At 34.0% G+C, this 19400-nt stretch overlaps 1 long non-coding RNA gene across 1 annotated transcript in view; it reads left to right on the top strand.

Moving 5' to 3' along the window:
• The window catches only part of LOC102156602, a 169654-nt gene extending 152710 nt beyond the window's left edge, over nt 1–16944 (top strand). Inside the window, exon 13 of the long non-coding RNA XR_005358654.1 lies at nt 16848–16944. This is a non-coding gene — a long non-coding RNA (uncharacterized LOC102156602). The remainder of the gene's footprint in view (nt 1–16847) is intronic.
• The last annotated feature ends 2456 nt before the right edge of the window (nt 16945–19400 follow it).

Consider the following 19400-nt stretch of genomic DNA (forward strand, 5'->3'; position numbering starts at 1 on the left):
GGTTGGCCCAAATGGAGCAGAAGCCCCGCTCACTCTTGAGGCAGTAGTGGACACATGGCCTAGGATTGTTCAATCAGTTTATTTCACAAACTAGCTACAGTGCTTGGTTTGGGGGTGATGGGTCTGGGACTGCAGTTAATCCAGTGAGACTCCTTCCCATGACATTTGATAGGATTGGAGTGAAAGTAATCTTTCTTTTCTTTTCTTTTCTTTTCTTTTCTTTTCTTTTCTTTTCTTTTCTTCTTTTCTTTTCTTTCTTTTCTTTTTTTCTTTTCTTTTCTTTTTTTTTTTTTTCCCTTTCCATTGTGATTGCAAGGTGCATGGATATTTTAAGCTTAATTTCCAACACCATGGGGCTAGGGCTTGAACGGGAAGTAGAGGAGGAAATTGAAACACTGAGCTTCTGGTGCCAGACATTTCTGAAGACAGCTTAACCTTGTCTTGATATTTTCATGTGTCAATAATTTCTTTTATTTACTTAAGCCATATAATCTGGTTTGTCAGGCATGGTTTTCTTCTGTTGCTGACATGTAATCTATTCTAGCTGGCTTAATCTCGCAAGAATTCATTACAGACTATTAGGTTTTAGAATTTTACGGAATGGAGAAGGAAAAATCTTTAAATCTACTAGCCAGGAAAAGTGATTTTACTATTTCACTATCCATCTTGCATCCTCTGTGATGACAGGAACTATGCGCTAGAAAGCCCACGATAGTGTCCCCAGAAAAATTGTTTCTGCTCCTTCTCTTCCCAAGGGAAATGTTATGTCACCCAATTCTACCTTCATATCTTGGGTGTCTGCTTAAAGGCGCGTATCTTTTGTGTCTCTTGTCTCTGAGAAAATATTGGAAGCGTCTTCCTATCCTTTCTTGCTAGCCTCAATGGCACACCAGAGCACTACAGAAAATACTAGAGTGGGTTCTGAGTGAAGCAGTATGCTATATTGACAAAATTAGCAACTGAAAGGATCATGAATCAGAAAGTGGGGTCTTGAATCACTCATCTCCCACAATGTGAACATTAGCTCTCAGCTAATTATTTTATCAGCTCCATGTTCCCCTCTGAGAACATCTATTTCACGGCCATCTTGGTGCAGAGGATCTTAGCATTTATGATGACATAATTACATAATTTTCATCATTTGTGAGGTATTACAGATTAAAAAGACTTTTTAGTAACTCATCTGGGACATCTCGATTTGTACAAGAGGAAACCAGTAAAATATAATCCATCGCCTTGCCTTAGAATAGAGATTACTGGTGGCTTCAGATTTTTTAAAATAATTCTGGAGAAGCCACTTTAGCTAATAATTCAATTCCTTTCTGCTGTTGTGCCAGAATGCAGACTCAAAAACAATCTGTGTTATCAGTGTGCAGGCTCGGTTGAAATTTGTGTGCCCCCCTCAACCCCAGGTGACCTCTTAGAGAAGTAAAGGGTGTCCTGTCCCTATTAAATATTACAGAAGTGTCGAAATTACAGGGTATAAACTTTATGACTTTTGGACATATGCCCTATTTTCATTAAAATTACAAAATCAAAATTTCTCGTCAGGATGTAGAATATAAACAGCACATGGAACAACTTGCTGGAGCAGTTTGGATAGAAGTTGCAGTGGTCTGCCATGATTAGGGGGTAATATGCTTTACTGTGTGTCTTTGGCTTATGATAACCAATGGAGGTCTCTTAGCCCATGTAGCTCTTAAATACTTTAATTCACTACTTTCAGGGTAGAGTGTATTTCTTTTTTTTTTTTCTATGTCTATTGCCAGTTATCCCTCCTTTAATATGTTTAAGTTATGCTGGAATTCTAAGTTGCTACAAACTTGTACCTGGCTTGTGACCTTGACCTTGTGCTTGATGTTTCATCTGTCTGGAATGTCTTGTGTCTGGTTGTCTAGTTCAACACACAAATGAATCCTTCTTTGTATTGAGATCTTAACTCAAACACCACCTCCACATCAAGACTTTCTCTAGTCACTCAATCTGACTTAAATTCCTGGCTCCAAAAAACAGCTACTCCAGTTTTATTATTTTTAATTTTTTATCACTCTCTGAAAATTTATAATTAATGCATGTTTTACTGGTGTATTTTGTTTCCCACCACTAGAATACAATCTAGTTAGAAGCAAGACCTCGTCTCCCTCAACACTGGTTAATGCCTATATTAAAACACACATAGTAAGAGAAATATTAAGAGAATTTTTGCATCAATATTTGTCAAATGACTAATAGAATGATTTTAAGCAGTGAAATTTCAGAACAATTTTAAGGGTCTGAGTTTATTCATCTAGGGATTTTTTTTTTAAAGTTTCAAATTTCCTTGTCATCTCTCTAATACAGGTCTGAGGGACACATCAGAGAAGCAAAATGAATGGTCAGTACTGGATAGTTCAGAATTACCTGAGTAAATTATGAATATTAAACAACAATGATTACCCAATTCCATTGACCTCCCCCATGATTCCTCTTATTAAACAGAAATTGAAATTATGAAATTTAATTATCAACCACTACAAGCATCTACATTAGGTTATAATCAGGAGCGAGAGAGTGATTAGAGCATGTACTCACTTCTTTCAGGAGATTTTCCTGTGAGCTTTATTTGCCACTTTTGTAGTATTTTAAAGATATTAAATGCAATTTATTGCGGTATATAGTCCTACTCATTATATTCCTTTCAATAATTTATACAGTCTGGCTTTGCCATCATGTGATACATATCAACGTAGTTTTTTGCTTCATTAAAAAATGTTTCTACCCCAGATAAACATTACTTCATTGATTATGTTTCTTTTTCTCTGTAACAATGCCTTTATTTGTCTACAAACACAGATAACCAGTTCAAAATAATCCATGCCCACCCTTCAATTTTTTTAACTATTAAGTATAAATCTTAATTATTTTTCCACATTGTCATTTATTTGTTGATTTTATCTTCCTACTGATTTTCCATCACGATTAAGTCAAGATGTGTTGATTCTTCCTTTTTTCCCCCCACAAACATGATTTTCAGGATGCCAGACACAAGAAACAATATAAGAAATAAGACTTTTTGTCTTTTGTGCTTAAATAAAGCAATATTTAGTCACCTATTTCAGTTCTAAGACAAGATATATACTATTTTCAAGAAATATGACAAATGTTTCTGAAAAAAACTAGCAGGTTTAGACTGATAAGTGTAGAAGTGATTGTCATGTAAGACTTTATTATAATCTAATTGTTTATTACATTGCCATGCAGTTTGAAATGTAGAGCTATAGGTAAAAGGGCAAAAGCACCACATATTTAATATCATTTTAGGCTTCAAATTCAACATGGAGAAATATAACATTTTGAATTTTTTTTTTAATTTCGTGGAGACAAATCAATGGGCTGCAGTCAACAAAGATATACTTAAAAAAAAATAAAGAGTAAAAGCTTTCCCTTCAGGGGCTAGAAATCATTACACAATTTTTAAAAAAAGTCTATTCCATAAGAGTAATTACATTTTAATAATAATAATATAAAAATAAAGTTATCAAGAATTTTATCTTAATTTCCTTAATGAATTAAACAACCAGTACACCAAGGAGATAATCAACATTAGGTTATTAATGAATAATATCTCATCAATTGCTTATGTAATTGCTAATAAGACATCATGTGTGCTACTTATTTGCTTCCCAGTCTATAATGAGTACAATAAAAGAAATTAAGATTATATACTGCATAGCTCACCTGAAATTAAGTTTATTAAAATTGTGTCTACATAAATGTTTATGACTAATTTGTTATTTTCATTATTTTTAGTAGCATCACCTATTCACTAGCATGAATCATTCAATGTGTTAAACATATTTTTTTTCACTAAATTTTAATTCACTTACTACTCCTTTTCAATAAAGAGATGAAGAACTGCTGGGTTGCTCAGCGGTTGAACATCTGTCTTCAGCTCCAGGATCCCTGGAGTCCTGGGATTGAGTCCCATATTGGGCTCCCTGCATGGAGCCTGCTTCTCCCTCTGCCTGTGTCTCTGCCTCTCTCTCCCTGTGTCTCTCATGAATAAATAAATAAAAATCTTAAAAAAAAGAGATGGAGAATAATAATTTTATATTACTTAGAATGCTAAGTCTATTGAATATCATCTCAATCATTACAAATAATTTTATGACTTCTGTAAGTTGTAGACATAGAAATATAACATATAATATATACATATATAATTGAATCATTGGGCTATATAAATAAGTTGGGCTATAGAAAAAAAATATTTTTGCATACTCATTTTGAGAGCCTACATGTAAATATAGAGTGAATTATGTCATCCTCCCAAATTCATATGTTGAAGACCTAACCACCAATGTGATTGTATTTGGAAATAAGACTTGTTGTAAGTACTTAAAGTTAAAATAAGCTCATAAAAAATGAGATCTTGAAATAATAGGACTTGTGTCCTTGTAAGAGGAGGGGATAATGTCAGATCTCTCTCTTTCTCTCTCTCTCTCTCTGTGCTTGTACAGAGAAAAGGCTATGTAAGAACATAGTTAAAAGGCGGCCCTCTGTAAGCCTAAAGAGAGAGGCCTCAGCATAAACCAGTACTGCCAACACCTTAGACTTCCAGCCTCTAGAATTGTGAGAAAATAAATTTCTGTTGTTTAAGCCATCCAGTTTGTGGTATTTTGTTGACAGCCCAAACTGACAATACAGAAACACTTCTATATGAAAAGAAAGAGTATATACAAAAATTCAAATCTAAAAGAAACATAACGTTTTGAAAAAAAAAAATTAACATGGATACCACTGTCCACAGTCTCATTTAGGAGCCTGCTGCCAAGAGGGCGATGGTAGTGAGCAGCCCTCATTCCTAGCAATGGGAATGGGAAAAAAAATGTTGAAGGATTAATGATTAGATTTATGCCTCTAAGTGCTTCATATAGTGCCCCTAGGATCATTAAAATGGGCACCAAGTATTCCACTTTATTTTTTATTTTCACAATTCCTATCAAAGCATTTTATAGTTATTCAATATATAGTTGGGCATTAATTGAAGTTGGTAAAATGAAATATTATATATCTTGTGTAATGCATCTTGGTTAAGTAATCTAAAATTCTCTGGGTTTTTATGGCAGTGTTATAGAAGAACACGCAAAGACATAGTACTCTCTGTTAATATATTGGTAGCATTAAATAACTAGATTAAAAATCAGGTTTAAAAGACTGTTGCCTGAAATCAACCAGGAATATGCTAACCCTTTGCATAATCAAAGAGATGTTTACCATAAACAGAAAATCAAAACATAAAGTAAGAGAAAAAAATTGAGATAAACTGAAATGATAATAAGTAGAAACTATTTCATAAAGAACTGAGAATTGGCCAGATAAAACATATAAATATAACATTGTTTTTACATTGCTAAATGTTAAAAAGATTAAAATCCTGTTTTTATACTAAAATTTAGTGTTTCCCTGTTCCTTAACCCTGGCCATCTTTACACCAGAATAACTGTAAAAGCATAGATAGCAAATAAGCTGCATTATATCTCTGGAAGAAAACATCATCTCTATAACTGATTTATAGACAGAAATCATCTCAATATTAGAAGAAGGATAAATCTAGATGTATTAATAACTTTAATCAAAAATACAAAAATGAACTTTCAGTCTCAAATTCCTTATTCTACTCCTTGTGTAATCCTTCAAGGGTCAATTAGCCTTTTATGATGTGTTATTTTCAGTTGTAAAATACAAAAAAGAATTAGTCACACCTCAGAATTATTGTAAGGATTAAATGAAAAAATATGTAAAATATTGCACTGTCCAATATTTCACATAATTCCTGAAGCCCATGCACACACACAGATGCTTTTGTAAGCAAAAGTAATATAAAAGAGGAAAACAATGTTATTGCAATCTAAGTGATAGAAAACTGAATGTTATATCTGATGGTAGATTAGAATCTAACTGAGCGTTGAATTTATTCCAGGGTGATTTTTGGTTCATCTTTTTCTTAGAATTTAGAATTTAACATTTTGATTCTTCACCACAGTGAGAAGAAATGAGAAAATGAAATCTCAGGGGAAACTCCTCTTTGATTCCCTGCTTCAGATCTTTTCTCTGTGTTTGGGATCTATATCGAATATTCTTCCTTTGATCTCTGCCTGAAAAGGCCACTGACAACAGATATAAACTTTGGAATGAAAAGTCCTCGATGGACATACACAAGAGAAAAGTTTAAAATTGAGTGTAATAAGGATATTCCAGTTGAGTATAATAAGGATATTCCAGGTATATTACAACTATGCTGAATTCAGTTAATATTTTTTAAGTAACTGATTGCTCAAATATTAATAATGGGTCTACTTGTCGATCTTTCTGTTCTCATTATACAAAATTATAGGGGATCCCTGGGTGGCGCAGTGGTTTGGCGCCTGCCTTTGGCCCAGGGCGCGATCCTGGAGACCCGGGATCGAATCCCACATCGGGCTTCCGGTGCATGGAGCCTGCTTCTCCCTCTGCCTATGTCTCTGCCTCTCTCTTTCTCTCTCTGTGACTATCATAAATAAATAAAAATTAAAAAAAAAAGATTTAAACAAAATTATAGTAGTTTTATAATGCTACAAAAATGCTACGCAAGGATTAAAGCTAAAAAATAAAGGAGACACCTAATAGAGAACACTAGAAGTACCTACAACAACAACAACAAAAGCCTTCAAATATATGATAGAAAAAGTGAAAAACCGTGGGACGTCTGAGTGGCTTAGTTGGTTAAACTTCTGCCATCAGCTCAGGTCATTGGCCCAAGGTTCCAGGAATCGAGCACCAAGTCAGGATCCCCGCTCAGTGGGGAGTCTGCTTCTCCCACTTCTGCTGCTCTCCCTGCTTGTGCTCTTTCTCTCTCTCCTCTCTCTCTCTCTCTCAAAGAGATAAATAAAATCTTTTAAAAAAGTAAAAAAAAAAAAAAAAAAAGAAAAGTAAAAAAAAAATCTAATTTAAAATGAGTCAAAATTATAAGGACAAAATCCACATAAGATGGTAAAAATATCCAATTAATATGTGAAAAGAATATTTACTTAATTACTAGTCTAAGAAAAGCTTATCAAAAGGATAATGAGTTAAGGTGGTATCTCTGGATAACCTTAGAATAGAGCTGGTCATCAGAAAGATTAAATGATTAGAATTGAAGCTTTCAGCTCTACCCACAGACCTCTGGGAAGGAAAAAGGGGTGGGGGTAGAGATTGAGCTCTATAAAAACCCTTGAAAAATGAGATTTGATATGTTTCCAGGTTGGGAAACATGTGGAGGTTTGGGGAGGGTGGTGTGCCTAGAGAGGACATGAAAGCTCCGTGTTTCTCCCATACCTTGCCTTATGAGTCTTTTCCATCTGGCTATTCTTGAGTTATATCTTTTTATAATACATTGCTAAATGTGAGTAAATATTCCTGAGAGTTTTATGAATGATTCTAGTGAATTGTTGAGCCTGAGAAAGAGAGTCGTGGAAATCTTAATTTATAACGGGTTGTTCAGAAGTGTAGATGGCAATCTGGACTTGCAGTTGGTGTCTGAAGGCAAGGTTTGTTGGACTGAGCCCTTATCCTATGGGATCAGCTAGAAAGTGTCATGATTGAGTTAAATTTGTAAGACAGCAGTTGGTGTCCACTGAGTATTGGAACATTGCTCCATATGGGAAATCCACACATTTGGAATATAGAAATATTCTGTGAGTAAAGTAAGAAACAGAGGGTTTGTTTGTTTTCCTTTTACGCTACTCCATGAGAAATTGTAAAGAGGCTTAACAGTTGTTATACATTTGCTAGTTTTAACTGAACATAACAACAGAAATATTAAAAATCGTGACTATATGTGGCAGGATTAGGTGATTTTTTTCTTGATTTTTCCTATTAGTGTTTTTAAATTAATGATTATTTGTTTTCACTGTCTTTCTGTCCCTCCTCTCCTTCTTTCCTTTTCTCTTTCTTTTTTGTATCATTAATACTTTGTAAGAACTAGGATGTTACCTGGCAAGATGGTGTGTCTAAATATAGAGTATCTATGTCTAAATATCTCTCCATGGATAGCCATTAACATGGTTATCTTTCTCCATACCAAGTATTAGCAAAGATAACTATGTATGTCATATCAAAACTGAATTTACATTAGAATTAAAGAAGAGTCGCTTAAATTAGTATTCATTCAAACTGTGACTTCTTACAAAACTTGGGAATAAATGAATTTTCCTGGAAAACCAACAACACAAAATTCTCTAAAGGCCATAACCAGCAACCATGACCTTTGTATTTGTGAATGTATGTATTTCTGATGATATAAAGTGACTTCTCATCTCTGACAAAACTGACACCTAATTGAAACCATTGAACGTAGGAAAGAATATATGTCATTTACCTTTCTTATTTTTAGATATCTCAATCAACCTGGAAAGAGCAAGGAGGTATACAACATAAGAAATGACAAGGAGATATACAACATAAGAAATGATAATTACAAGTCATGTTCTTTAACGACATGTAAAGGAAAGGAAAATGCTCATGACATTTGGTTAAATAAAATAAATATAAAAAGTGATGCCTACACACAGTGGACATTAATTACTGTGAAAATGTGGGGAAAAATGAACCAGAAAACATAAATTCCAACAAAAATTGCTAAAAAGAGTTAAGCAGGTGTTTCACAGAATAATAATCACTTATGTTAATAAGCATATGAAAAAAATATTTATTTTTAGTAGGAAATGAACACATGTGCCTTTCGACTAGGAGTATTGAAATACAATGTGTTGATAGTTGTATTGTTCTCAATGATAGATATTTTAAATAAGTAGAAAGCTTACCTATGGGAGAGTGAAAAATGAATAATGGTATATTCATACCTTAGAATATTATAAAACAATTAACAATGAATTTTAATTACTGACATAATAAAATATTAATTATAATGTAAGAGAATAAATATCTTAAAATATACTATGATGCATTTTTTATGAAATTAAAAGAAGTAACAGAGAGAGAATGTAGACTCATGTTAACTGGAATTGTGGGTAGTAATAAGTATGGCTGGAAACAGGCACAGGTTTCTATTTGCTATGGTATTGCTATTATAAATTGAATTCTGGGGGTGCCTGGGAGGCTCAGTCAGTTAAGTATCAGACTCTTGGTTTCTGCTGAGGTCATGGTCTCAGGGTTGTGGGACAGAGCTGCCCATTGGGCTCTGCACTCAGTGGGCGTCTGCTTGAGATTCTCTCCCTGACTCTCCCTGTCTCCCTGCTCATGCTCTCTTGCTGTCTCTCTAAAATAATTAAATATAGATTTAAAAAAAATAATTCGGGCAATGGCTACCCAACTTTGTTTTTTAAACTAAAATTCACTGGATTGTTACCTGAGTGAATTATTATGCTATGTAAATTACATCTCAATAAAGTTACTAAAAACAACAATAATGACAAAAGCATTTACCACCAAAAACATATTTACCACCAAAAACATTTATGATGCATAAAAAGTGGAACTATAAAAATAGAAAATATGTAGAATGATAAAGTATTTAGAATGATGGTTCACTAGATATTATTAAATGTATTATATTTATTTGGATATAAACATGTTCTTGTTAGTGATATATTAACTTATCATTATAGTCTGTCATTTTGTCTGTTTCCTATTCTTCAGAGGAACGCATAAAAAAGGCATCTCAAAAATGTTAGTTGCCATGAAGTGTAGAATATTATAAATATTGACAACTTTTTTCTATTTAAAAGGTAAGAGTGTTTGTTGAGCAAATATCTGTTGAAAGACATTTCATCAGATCTTTACTTAAAGATGAGAGAGTAACCAACCTGTTACTATTGCTACCTAATCCTACAGGATAGGGAGATGAATTTCTACAGGTTTTGTTTGTCTGTTTTGGTCATTGAAATAATATGAAACTCAAAGCATGACTTCTCTTTATTGAGTAAAGGGATTGGCATAGATGTAAGTCATATGGCATTGAAAGAAACCAGATGAACCCTGAATCAGCTTTTGTTACCTTCCTAACTTGGTTATTCCCAATGACCTGGCATATAGGATTGTTTTGATAATTGGCAATTTCACTTGTTCACTTATTCACTACTCTGCTTTTTTTCCTCCCAGGATACAAATTTTCAGATAAATATCTTATCATAGGATCAACAAGTAAATGGAAGATTATCCCATTCTATACTGTTATGTTTTATTGACTTAACACTATATTCGTATTTCCTTCCATGTGAACGTATTAGAAGAAAAAATAGACAACATATAGTGTATTAGTGTCATGGCAATCATCACAGAAAAATTCTGAAAAAGCAGGTCTTTTGTAAATGATCCTCAAAGTTTGCGTAAACATTGTTAGCCTCTACATGAAATTACCACATATCCCTTGAACAAAAAAAACCTGAGACAATATGGAGTAGATTTTGAAATCAATTTCTCTGTTAAAAAGCACAAAAGATGAGGCAGAATGAGAAGAATGAGACATATAGTTTGACTTTGTGAGGTATGTACTGTCTAGTTAGATTATTCCTCAATTTCCGAAGCACAGAAGGTAGTAGGAAGAGAAGGCACTTGCAAGTGGGCGTGTTAAATGAAATAAGAAACAAGGCATCCTTGTTCTGCTTCTGCTCTGCTTCTGTTCATGCCTCAGTGAAACTTTACAGAGTTAATGTTAGGCTTTTTCCAATAAGAATAGAAAACGTTTCTTCCATGCAGAGGATGGTTAGAGCAACTGAACATTTTCCCTATAATAATCTCCAGACTGAAAAGAGAGAGCTCAGTTGGAAGTTGTATTCTTTCTATCTCAAACCTATGAGGCAAAGGGAATGTGGCATTCTGCTTCACAATTATATAATTATCTGCTTTAAGAGTTTGGGTGTTAAGAGTACTTAATTTGAATAGGCGATGACTCAGGTTAGGGAGGATTAGAATAAGCTGACCCTGTTAGTAGTGCAGTTGGCGTCTAAAGTCTTTCTTTCCGTTGGCTGTCTTGGAGGCTTGGAGAAATAGATAACTCGTGACACATGAGTTTGTTTTAACAAAGTGCTAGGAATATATTTTCAGCAGCACTAGGAGCCACTGAGCTGGCAGTTATTCACTGAGAATAGTTTCTTAACTGTATCCAGATTCTTACAGGAAACTAGTGGTTGCATTGCTGCCAGATTGAGGGAAGCCTTGTATTAAGGATAATCAAAACAATTATATTTCCAAATATATCAAACTAAACTTACATTTATATTGTATTATAAGCCCTACTTCCTCTTCTAATATCAGAGTTGGGATGCAATATCTTTCCTAGATCTCTGTTCCCAGACTATCCTGCATATATAGTCTATCACATGAGCGGTCAGATTGCAACCAAGTAACCATGCACCATCTGCAGTAGGTCTTACCAGTTCAAGGTCTAGGACAAAGTAGGAAATAATTGTCTTCAATAGGACTTAACATAAACCCTACTATTTAGCCTAGGGAAAAAAAATACCCTCTCTGACTCTGGTTGTCTGGCTCAGGAAGAAAAAAAAAAAAAAAAAGATCATGGTCCACTTAATCCTAACAAAAATCAATCTGAGGGTCACCAGAAAAAAATGGTTTTGGTGTACCAGCATTAATAATTCATCTTAGGTAGTTAAGCACAGAAACTTCCTAAATGTCTCTATGCCTGGGAAATGGCCTGTAACTTTTCAAGATTATGGATGCTATGTCCTTCAAAGATTCATTGGGATGCCTATTAAGACTTCTGTGTCCAACAGCACTGCTCAGTGGAACATTATGACAATCCAATATAGATTCCCCAAAGGTTCAGATCATAAAGCAAAAGATGTATATGCATGTATATCTATGTGTGTGTGTGTATGTGTGTGTGCACACATATATATTGAAGGATTCAATTCAGTCAATCTGCTGAGGTAAAAGAGAGGAAATATGAGATCAGTAATGTAAGAAGGTAGTTTTTATTTTTGACATAGTCTTCAAGACCCACTATAACAGTGAGGATCAAGCTTTTTTATATTATTTTTGTTGTCCATCTCCTCTTGTATATCTTGCTACGTTATGTGAACTATTGTGATGATACATAATGATTTAGATTTCAAGTTAATGGTGATAAATTTACTTTTTGAAGCAGATTTATATAGACTAACAGTATCAACTATCTTTTTGACAAAGACACTCAACAAACTAGGAGTGGAAGGGAACTTCTTCAATCTTATAAAAGACATCTAAAGAATACATACAGCAAATGGCATACTTGATGATGAAGACTGAATTTCCTCTTAAAATCAGGGATAAAACAAGGATTCTTCTACCACCACTTCTATTTAGCATTTTACTAGAAGTTATATCCAGGGCAGTTAGACAATGAATAAATGAATGAATGGATGAATGAATTGTATCCAGTTCGGAAAGAATCAAAATTCTATTTGTAAATCGCATGATCTTGCATGCAGAAAATCCTAAGAAGTACTCTAAAAATCTATTAGAACTAATAAACAAGTTCAACAAGATGCTAGAATATGATGTCAATATACCAAAACAAGTTTTATGCCCATACACTAAAAAGGAATATTCCGAAAATGAAATAAACAAAATAATTTCTTTATAATTATATCTTTAAAAATACTCAGGGATATATTTATCTAAAAAAAAAAAAAAAAGCAAAACCTATACTTTGAAAACTCCAAAGCATTGTTAGCAAAAATTTTAAAAGATCTAAGTAAATGAAGACACCCCGTGTTCATCAATAAGAAAACATGATATAAGATGGTTATACTCCTTAAAATGATCCACAAATTCAAAACAATCCCAATAAAAGTGAAGTTGACATTTTTTGCAGCAATTGACAAGATGATTTTAAAGTTCTAGAGAAATTCAGAACCAATAATAGCAACACTATTTTAAAAATAAAGAACAAACAACGTTAGACTCACATGTCCTAATTTTCAAGCCTACTTCAAATCTAGAGTAAAGAAGCCCGTGAATTTATCTCAAAAATGTAAATATATAGTTCAATGGAACAGGATTGAAGTCCAGAAATAAGCCCTTATATTTACGGCCAATTTATTTATAGCTAAACAATAAAAAAGACAGGTCAATTTTGAAATACAGCAAAGGATTTGGATAGTATGTTTTTAAAGAATATATATAAATGACCAAGAAACAAGAGAAAAGATGCCAAATATATTTAGTAATCAGGGATAATGCAAATCAAAATCACAATGATATATCAATTTACACCCACTACGATGACCAAAATTAAAGATAGACAAAAACAATGCCTATGAGAATGTGGAAAATTTGAACTCCTATACCTTGCTGGATTGCACAATGGTGCAGACACTTTGGAAAACAGTTCAGGAATCCCTTCAAAATAATGATAGAAGTACTGTCTGTCTCAGTAATTCTATCCCTAACTATATACTCAAGAGAAATAAAAATGAATGTAGACACAAAAATAAATGTACACAATTGGATGATTCCTAATATCAAAATAATGGAAACAGCCCAAATGTCCACCCAATGTGGTATATCCATACAATGTTGTATCATTTAGCAATAAATATGAAGTATTGATACATCCACGATATGGAAGTACTTTGAAAACATTACATAAGGTGAAAGAATCCAATCACCCAAAATCACATTGTGTGATCCATTTGTGTAATGGATTCACAAATAAGCAATTCTATAGAGTTGGAGATTAGATCAGTGGTGATCCAGGACTAGGGGAAGAAAAGGGTAGAATGGATTTGTTTGGGGTGTGATGAAAATATCCTAAAACTATGTTGTGGTAATGTTTGCACAATTATTGACTTGTACAATTTAAATGGGTGAATTCTGCAGTATATTAACTCTATCTCAGTAAAGCTGTTATTAAAAAAATAAACCTACCTAATAGTTACATCTGCTTAGAAGTCTCAGGGGCATCTCAGACTGAACCTGTGAAGTTCTCTCTAAATCTGCAAGTAGCAGGCACTATAATATCCTCCCCAAATGGCCACATACTAGTCCTTGAAACCTGTGAACATGTTATATGGAAAAAGGAACTTTGCAGAGATGATGAAGATTAAGGATTTTAAGATGGGGACAGCATCTTGGCTCATGCAGGTGGTTACAACATAATCCTATGAGTCCTTAAGAACTAAGAACCTTTCCTGCCTGAGGTCAAATTAAAAGAATGATTAGAAATTTACAACACTGTTGCTTTAGGTGTAGCAATAGTCATAGTGATATGCAGGTCATAGTGAAAAGAAGAAATGCATAACTATTACATTTCCGTAATTCACAGGTTTGAAGTTTAGCTCATCGAAAACGATTATAGGAAGAACTTTGAGTTGTCTGAAGCCTCAGTTTTTAATTTTAAATGGTAAAAGTAACATCTGTTTCATTGAGTTGTTTTGACAAATGAATGAGACAACATGGGATGCCTTTGTGGCTCAGCAGTTCAGCATCTGTCTTTAGCTCAGATCATGATCCCAAAGTCCTGGGATCAAATCCCACAACAGGCTCCCAGCAGAGAGCCTGCTTCTCCCTTTGCCTGTGTCTCTGCTTCTCTCTCTGTGTGTGTCTCTCATGAATAAATAAGTAAAATCTTTAGGGACATCTGGGTGGCTCAATGGTTGAGCATCTACCTTTGGCTTAGGCTGTGATCCCAGGGTCCTGGGATCGAGTCCCGCATTGAGCTCCCTGCATGGAGCCTGCTTCTCCCTCTGCCTGTGTCTCTGCCTCTCTCTCTGTGTCTCTCATGAATAAATAAAAAAAATGTTTTTTAGAAATTAGACAACATATATAAAGCATGTAGTAATTTTTCCAACCCATAATATACACCTAGAAATGCTCATTTCTATCAATTACAAGGAAGAAAAATGGGTGAAAATGGTCTTCTGGGGCAAGGAAACAGATTCTCCTATAGGGTCTCCAGAAAAAAAAAAAAAATACAGCTTAATCAACACCTTGATTTTAGCCCAGTGAGGCTCACGTAAATCCTCTGACTTTTAGCATTGTAAGAGAATTAATTAATGTGTTTGTAAGCAAATAAGTTTATGGTACTTTGTTGTAGCAGAAGGAAAAAATAATTAACAAAACTTAATACTAGGGATCCCTGGGTGGCGCAGCGGTTTAGCGCCTGCCTTTGGCCCAGGGCGCGATCCTGGAGACCCGGGATCGAATCCCACGTCGGGCTCCCGGTGCATGGAGCCTGCTTCTCCCTCTGCCTGTGTCTCTGCCTCTCTCTCTCTCTCTCTCTCTCTCCCTCTCTGTGTAACTATCATAAATAAATAAATAAAAATTTAAAAAAAAACACCTAATACTATTCACAGTTTTTACATCACAGTTAAAAAGACCACAATCCATCTGTATCTAAAACTGGAAAATTAGAGACCTTCTTCCTTTTCTCTTTTCATCCTGCTTGCTTACTTAGATCTCAAAACTATCCAGGTATTACTATGTATAATACCAAAATTTTGGTCACATTTACTATTATTTTATCTCCAAAATCAGTGGTCAACAAACATTTTCTATTAACACCCACATAATAAATATCTTAGGCTTTATGAATCATAGGGTCTGTGTGGCAACTACTGAATTTTGCCATTATAGTGAGAAAGTGTTACAAAAACCAGGATGGTTGCATCCCCAATAAAAGTTTATTCACAAAAATAGGCAGTGAAATTTATGTTTGCACAAAAACTGGCACACACGTTTATAGCAGCTTTATTCATAATTGCAAAAACATAGAAGGGAACAAGATATCCTTCAGTAGATGAATAGAAAAATAGGCATGACACTTTCTGACAATGGAACGATATTCAGGACTAAAAATTAATGAGCTATAAAGCCGTGAAAAGACATGGAGGAAACTTAAGTGTATATTACAAAGTAAAAGAAGGCAATCTGGCAAGGCTGTGTGACCGTATTATTCCAAATATCAAATATTCTGTAAAGGATAAAATTATGAAGACAGAAAAATGATCCGTGGTTAGCAGGGGTTGGGGAAGGGAGGGCAGAGCACAGTGAAAGTACTCGGCATAACACTATAGTGATGGATATATTTCATTTATGCACATAACCCATAAAATGTACAACACCAAGAGTTGAGCATAATAAGGTCAAGTATGGACTTTGGGTGGTAATGACATGTGAATGTAAGTTCATCACTTGTAACAAATGTATCACTTTGGTGGGCAATACTAATAATAGGAAGATCTACATGTGTAGGGGTTTGGGGTATATGGGAAATCTCTGTACCTTCCTTTCAAGTTTCCTGTGAATCTAAAAATGCTCTAAAAATAAGGTCTATTAAATCCTTGAACAAAACAAAGCAAGTCGTGCATCAGATTTGGCATGCAGGCCATCATTTGATTAGTCTTGGACTATACTACAGTACTCTATCATTGGTTCTGCACAGAATTGCAAAGTTTTGTTTATAGATATAAATCTAATAATGGCCGCTCCTTGCTGTGGAAATACTCAGTATTTTCAGATATACCAAAGTAGGCAAGATACAGCCTCTTCCACTTCTACTCTATCTCCAACCTACTGTCATTTCATCCCAGTTTCTGGTTATGTTGAATGCAAACTGGTTTCTTCCAGTCCTTTCCTGATGCAGGATTTTTTCCTCCTGCCATCTTCTATCCCACATATACTTTCCTCACATTGGAATCTCTTGCTTCAGTCTTATTTAGCAGCTTAAATTGTATTAGAGAGGTTGTCCCTTTACAATTAAGTCCAAATGTGATCTTCCCTGATATTTGTTTTCTCAAAAAGCTGCTTCCTCCATGATGCACTGCATGAAATATTACCATTTGTTTGTTTTTCACTCTTTTTTTTTTCTTTTTCACCACTGAAAGATAAGGTGCAAGAAGAAAGAGATTGTGACTGATTTTACTCCCCTTCACATTTCCAGCGTTGAGTACAAGGTCAGTAAGCATTTGTTGAATGCACGAGCGAATGAATGAGCTTCACAGTTAAAAGATGACAGGCTGAGTGTCATAATATGCTGAGGACTGACAACTAGGTGATAGGAATATCTCCAGAACTCCAGCAAACATATCTGAGTTAAGGTAAAACTCTTAGATCTATCATCACTACAGAAATCATTTGCTCTCCCTCTGTCATGTAATATGAATTGTTTCAGTCTTCTGAGAAAGAATACTAGAATAAACTTGAAACATCACAATAGTGCAAGATTTGGGGCATTTATTTGTTCTTTGGTTATTTTTATTTGTTATGTAACTAAGGATCAGAAAAAGCCATTTTGGCTCAAGGTGTCATGGGAAGGAGGGATCTGTGCTAAGAAGAAGGTGGCAGAGATGAGAGATTGGTCACACTGAAGGATTAATCAAATAAATAAAGTTGAAAAAAAGAAACAAAACAGATTTTTCAGTGTCAGAGAATGAGTTACAACATAGAATGTGAATAAACAAGTATGAACATTGATATTGGATTGAAATTAGATGTATTGATAATGAAATAATGATTTCCAATATATAGAAATAAGTATGTAAAAGTATCTAATGTGTGTATATATGTAGATACTTAAAAATGTAAGTTTCATATATATTATATATATGTTATGTATATACATATACATACACAAATACATTATTATTTATCTCTATCTATCATCTATATATCTATTTATCATCTATCAAGACAGAGGATGAGCACCTGAGGGAAACAGTGAGGACATCCAGTGCCCAGATTGTGGTTGTCCAGTCTCATTCTTCATTGAAAAGAATCAGGGCATTTTGAGATAGAGCTGACTCCAGGGCTGGAATAAGAAATTAAGAGATGATCCTGCCAAAAGAAAAAAAAAAAAAAGGAAAGAAAGGAAATAAGAATAATGGAGCGCCTTGAAAGGTCAAATTGTTGACAATGTGACCATGAAAATAATGATTAAACTGAAGGGATTATACCCTAATGAGCAAACAAGAAAACTAAGTGAGCCCATGTTGATACAAATAAATAAATTCATTTATTGAAATATTAATTAGATACGAGCTATATACATAGTTTCAAAGAACCTCACTGCAAAACACTTGAGAAAAATTGGTGGAGAGGATCTTTCTAGTTGAGCAGCTTGGCAGACCCTATTTTAATCAATCAGTGGTCAATGGGATTATCATCAGGATAAGTCAAGTGCACACATTACATGAGGAGAAACAATGAAAACACAGATTCACTTTGCTATAGTCCCACAAAAGAAGCATACCTTGAATTTAAGCATGAGGAAAAAAAAAAAAAAAAAACTGAGGGATGTTCTACAAAGTGACTTGAAATCATCAGTGTCAAGATCTTGTAAATCAAAGCAAAAGGAGAAACTGTTCAACACTGAAAGAGCATAAAAAGAGGTCAACTACATGGAAGCTTCATTCTGAGCTGGATCATTCTGCTATAAAGAACATTATAAGAGCAAGTGCTGAAACTTAAGTAGGGTTCAAATATTAGGTAGTAGTGATATATCAATGTTAATATTCTGATACTGTGGTTATAATGTGGTTATGTAGGATAGTGTTCCTGTTTGTAAAAATACAAACTAAAGTAGTTTGGGAAGGAGAAGCTTATACTAATTTAAAAAGGACAGATTCCACAAGTTAGTCTTTGCATCAAGCAACATAAAATCTGGTTTTACTGCTTTATACTTTCTAATAAGTATAATTTCCAAAAGTCATTCAGTCTTCTTTGTGATTATTTTACACACATCTGAAATAATAGAACTGGTATAATGAATTTATACACAATTTTATTTTAAGGGAAATGGTCTATGTGTTTGAAGACCTTAAAAAAGTGAATATTTTAAAATGCAAGTTTAAAATGCAAACCATGAACCATGGCTCATAGTTAGAAATATTATAATTAAGGTTAATATATTATATTAATATTTTCCCATGTGAGTGTGAATAATATCACTTAACATTTTGACATCTGATTTTATTATTCTTTCATAGTTATTCAATGATTTCAATACATTTAAGGACAAATTTACTTTCAGAAAGCAATTTTCACTCAAAAATGGATGGGAAGAGAAAAATATGATCCAATATAAATAAATTTGCATAATATTTTGCAATTAAAGCAAACATTTATTGTTATATACAATATATATGTTCTTATAATTTCGTCTTGAAAAAATTATCTGATAGCCTAAATAGAAAAAATAGTGCTTGAATTGCTTTTACTGAATTTAAATTGGATTTTTAAAATCTTTCCAGAAAAGAATAGGGAGGGGGACAATATAGTAAACTAAATTGGGGGGTGCCTGGGCGACTCCGTTAAGCATCTGCCTTCAGCTCAGGTCATAATCCCAGGGTCCTGGGATGGAGCCCCACGTGAGGTTCCCTGCTCAATGGGGAGTCTGCTTCTACCTCTGTCTCTCCAGCTTCCTCGTTCTCTCTCTTTCT

This window comes from Canis lupus, chromosome 4 (genome assembly GCF_011100685.1).
Source record: "Canis lupus familiaris isolate Mischka breed German Shepherd chromosome 4, alternate assembly UU_Cfam_GSD_1.0, whole genome shotgun sequence".
Classification (NCBI taxonomy): Eukaryota; Metazoa; Chordata; class Mammalia; order Carnivora; family Canidae; genus Canis; species Canis lupus.